This window comes from Scyliorhinus canicula, chromosome 15 (assembly GCF_902713615.1).
Source record: "Scyliorhinus canicula chromosome 15, sScyCan1.1, whole genome shotgun sequence".
NCBI lineage: Eukaryota > Metazoa > Chordata > Chondrichthyes > Carcharhiniformes > Scyliorhinidae > Scyliorhinus > Scyliorhinus canicula.
The window spans coordinates 25,141,168-25,146,245 of NC_052160.1; positions in this window are offsets into that span (position 1 = coordinate 25,141,168).

Consider the following 5,078-nt stretch of genomic DNA (forward strand, 5'->3'; position numbering starts at 1 on the left):
GCCCTAATCTTACTCTAGTCATTCTTTTGTTCCTGATATACCTATAGAAAGCCTTAGGGTTTTCCTTGATCCTATCCGCCAACGAATTTTCGTGTCCTCTCCTCGCTCTTCTTAACTCTCCCTTTAGGTCCTTCCTGGCTAACTTGTAACTCTCAAGTGCCCTAACTGAGCCTTCATGTCTCATCCTAACATAAGCCTCCTTCTTCTTCCTCTTGACAAGTGCTTCAACTTCCTTAGTAAACCACGGTTCCCTTGCTCGACAACTTCTTCCCTGCCTGACAGGTACATAATTATCAAGGACACACAGTAGCTGTTCCTTGAAAAAGCTCCACATTTCGATTGTACCCATCCCCTGCAGTTTCCTTCCCCATCGTATACATCCTAAATCTTGCCGAATAGCATCATAATTGCCTTTCCCCCAGCTATAATTCTTGCCTTACGGTACATACCTATCCCTGCCCATTGCGAAAGTAAACATAACCGAATTGTGATCACTATCACCAAAGTGCTCACCTACATCTAAATCTAACACCTGGCCGGGTTCATTACCCAGTACCAAATCCAATGTGGCCTCTCCCCTTGTTGGCCTGTCTACATACTGTGTCAGAAAACCCTCCTGCACACACTGCACAAAAACTGACCCATCTATAGTACTCGAACTATAGTATTTCCAGTCAATAAAGTCCCCCATAACAACTACTCTGTTACTCTCGCTCCTGTCGAGAATCATCTTTGCAATCCTTTCCTCTACATTTCTGGAACTATTTGGAGGTCTATAGACAACTCCCAACAGGGTGACCTCTCCTCTCCTGTTCCTAACCTCGGCCCATACTACCTCAATAGAGTCCTCAAACGTCCTTTCTACCGCCGTAATACTTTCCTTGATTAACAATGCCACATTCCCTCCCCCCCCCCCCCCCCCCCCCCTCTTTTACCATCTTCTCTGTTCTTACAGAAACATCTAAATCCTGGAACCTGCAACAACCATTCCTGTCCCTGTTCTACCCATGTCTCCGAAATCGCCACAACATCGAGATCCCAGGTACCAACCCATGCTGCAAGCTCACCCACCTTATTCCGGATGCTCCTGGCGTTGAAGTAGACACACTTCAAACCAGCGTCTTGCTTGCCGGTGCCCTCTTTCGAACTTTTAACCCTATCCCTGACCTCACTACTCTCAACATCCTGTACACTGGGACTACAATTTAGGTACCCATCCCCCTGCTGAATTAGTTTAAACCCCCCCCCCCCCCCCCCCGAAGAGCACTAGCAAATCTCCCCCCCAGGATATTGGTACCCCTCTGGTTCAGGTGAAGACCATCCTGTTTGTAGAGGACCCACCTACCCCAGAATGAGCCCCAATTATCCAGGAAACCAAAACCCTCCCTCCTGCACCATCCCTGTAGCCACATATTCAACTCCTCTCTCTCCTTATTTCTCACTTCGCTAGCACGTGGCACGGGTAACCCAGAGATAACAACCCTGTTTGTTCTAGCTCTCAGCTTCCACCCTAGCTCCCTGAATTTCTGTCTCAAATCCCCATCTCTCTTCCTACCTATGTCGTTGGTACCTATGTGGACCACGACTTGGGGCTGCTCCCCCTCCCCCTTAAGGATCCAAAAACATGATCAGAGACATCACGAACCCTGGCACCTGGGAGGCAACACACCAACCGTGAGTCTCTTTTGTTCCCACAGAACCTCCCGTCTGTTCCTCTAACTATGGAGTCCCCAATGACAAGTGCTCTGTTCCTCTTCTCCCTTCCCTTCTGAGCAACAGAGACAGACTCTGTGCTAGAGATCTGTGCCCCATTGCTTACCCCTGGTAAGTCGTCCCCCGCAACAGTATCCAAAACGGTATACTTGTTATAGAGGAGAACGACCATAGGGGGTCCCTGCACTGCCTGCCGGTTCCCTCTCCCTCCCCCGACGGTAACCCATCTACCTTCTTCTTTTACCTGAGGTGTGACTACCTCCCTATAACTCCTCTCAATAACCACCTCTGCCTCCCGAATGATCCGAAGTTCAGCCAACTCCAGCTCCAGGTCCCTAACGCGGTTCTCGAGGAGCTGGAGTTGGGTGCACTTCCCGCAGATGTAGTCAGCAGGGACACTCGAGGTGACCCTTTCCTCCCACATTCTGCAGGAGGAACATTCAACTGCCCTAGCCTCCATTCCCACTGAACTAACTTCCCAACTACTGAAAACTAAAAAAAAAAAAATTAGTTTAGCAATCCAACGGACAGAACTTTTTTTTGGTTAGAGGAGGATGGGTGGGAGACACTACGTAAGTAGTGTTTCGGGTAAAACTGTCACTCGAGAACAGCCCCATCACAAACCACCTTCAACTTATGCTGACCGTACTGCACGTATGCAAATCTCCCCAGAACAGCCAATCAGAAGCTCTGCTGCCCTCTCTCGACCTCCTCGGGTCACTTGCGCAGGTACACCTTCAACTTACGCTGACCGCACTGCACGTATGCAAATCTCCCCGGAACAGCCAATCAGAAGCTCTGCTCTGCTGCCCTCTGCTGGATGCTTGCCTTCACTCTACCTCCTCGGGTCACTTGCGCAGGTACACCTTCAACTTACGCTGACCGCACTGCACGTATGCAAATCTCCCCGGAACAGCCAATCAGAACCTCTGCTCTGCTACCCTCTGCTGGATATATCAGGGCCAGAAGAGAGCACAATGTGAAATACTAGTTTGTGGGGGACGTAATGCGCGGAATTATAGTGATGTTTGTATCCAAAGCAAGTGGGCATCCGCCCAGAACACTACCAAATAATCTTTGTTCTGAGATCAGTGGCCTCTAAAGCATTCTCAGATTGTCAAGGAAAACAAATGCAGTGGAGATTTCGGAAACAGATTACAAGCCTAAAGGAGGGGTGGAAACAAATGAGAGCATTAATACTGGAGAATAAGATGTCCTGTTTGTACCTCGATCTGAACAAATCTACAACTTACGAGCAAGAAGGTGGCACAGTGGTTAGCACTGCTGTCTCAACGCCAAATTCCCAGGTTCGATCCCGGCTCTGGGTCACTGTCCATGTTGTTAGCACATTCGCCGCGTGTATCTGTGGGTTTCGCTCCCATAACTCAAAGAAGTGCAGGGTAGGTAGATTGGCCACACTAAATTGCCCCTTAATTGGAAAAAATTAATTGGGTATTCAATGTTTTTAAAGTTAGATGAATTACAGATGCAGCCCCAATCAGTTAATAAAAATGTATGATTACTCAGCGCAGCATGGTGGTTAGCACTGCTGCCTACAGCACTGAGGCCCGTGTTCGATCCCAGCCCTGGGTCACTGTCTGTGTGGAGTTTGCACATTCCCCCTGTGACTGCGTGGGTTTCATCCCCCCAACCCAAATATGTGCAGGTTAGGTGGAGTGGCCACACTAATTTGCCCCTTAATTGGAAAAAATTAATTGGGTACTCTAAATTTATTTACAAAATGTATACTTACTTGAGAAACCATGGTAAAACTATCGCATAAACTATTTAAACCCAAGTCTGGGCCAGTCATACATTTGAACCTCCCTTCAATAGAAATGTCTCCTCTGCTGGATAATCAAGCATTACACAAGGTATAACATTGGCCCAAAAACTGGAACATCCAACTCTTTGGACCAGAGGGCTGCAAACATTTCTGGGTTGTGAAAACTATATTGAATTTTCTGTGCAATGGATACAGGATACTTTGAAAACACAAGGCTTTTGCACTGGTAACTATCCAATTGACAAGAAAAATCCACCATCAAATAATAAACACATTCTCAAGAGAAAATAGGCAGGCATTAACCAGAAACATTACATTTCAGTCAGATCTGCTGAGTATTTCCAACATGTTTTTATTTCAGATTTCCAGGAACTGCATTGTAAAACTTAAAGCTCTTTAGGTAAATATAGTGGTTAGCACTCAAGTGGTTAGCTTCACAACACTAGGGTCCCAAGTTCGATTCCCAGCTTGGTTCACTGTATGTGGAGTCTGCACGTTCTCTCCAAACTGAGTGAGTTTCCTCCAGGTGCTCTGGTTTCCTCCCACAGGTCCCAAAAGATGTGCTGTTAGGTGAATTGGACATTTTGAATTCTCCGTGTACCCGAACAGGCGCCAGAGTGTGGCAGTGTTATTAAGTGTAAGCCTACTTGTGACAATAATAAATTATTATTAAATCTATTAAAAAGATTTTTTTGTGTTACGTTGATAAACATAGAACGGGAAGCCTTTTGGCCCATCAGGTCTGCACTGAACCTCTGAAAGAGCACCCTACCCAGTCCCACTCCTCCACCCTACCCCAATCTAACTTGTACATCTTTGGGCACTAAGGGGAAATTGAGTATAGCCAATCCACCTAACTTGGGTACCGTTGCATTGTGGGAGGAAACCCACAGACATGGGGAGAACATGTGAACCTCCCCCCAGAGGCCAGAATTGAACCCGGGTCCCTGGCAATAAGGCAGCAGCGCTAACCACTGTACTGCCCTATGTTCTTTACAAAGGAAGAAAGTTGGGGGGGGGGGGGAAGAGAGAAAGCATGCCGCTTTCATCTTTTGGGGCTTTATGTTTTCTGTACAACAGATAAGGCTGTTTTAGGGTTGATTGCTTTTGGACTTCTCCAAATTAAAAATTCCTCTATTTCAGGTTTAGTTCACCAAGTAATAGAAGAAAATAGGGCAAGAAAATGATTTGGCTTTTCCAAGACCAAGAATATAGTCAAATTATACAAAGATCAAGTTTGTGGTTTCAAACTGGGATCCCCTAGATATTACAGGCCTAGGGTCGTTAGATTTCAGCATTGGTTTAATACAATATAATATGCTCAAGCTATTCTGCAATGTTAGCAATGCCTTGCTTTGGGTAGATAACAGCCTGAGGGGAGTGTACAGACAATATCAGGACCACTCACCCATCAATATTTGAAGGGATTTCCCCAATACTTGCAGCCTCCCTACATACACAAAGGCGGATTGAAAACTGCTGCTGATTCAGAGCAAATATCTTCCAGTAGCATCTTGCTCTCAAAGCTACATTAAAATTAAAAGTGTACAGCGACATGTTAGAGCACAACAGACAGAGG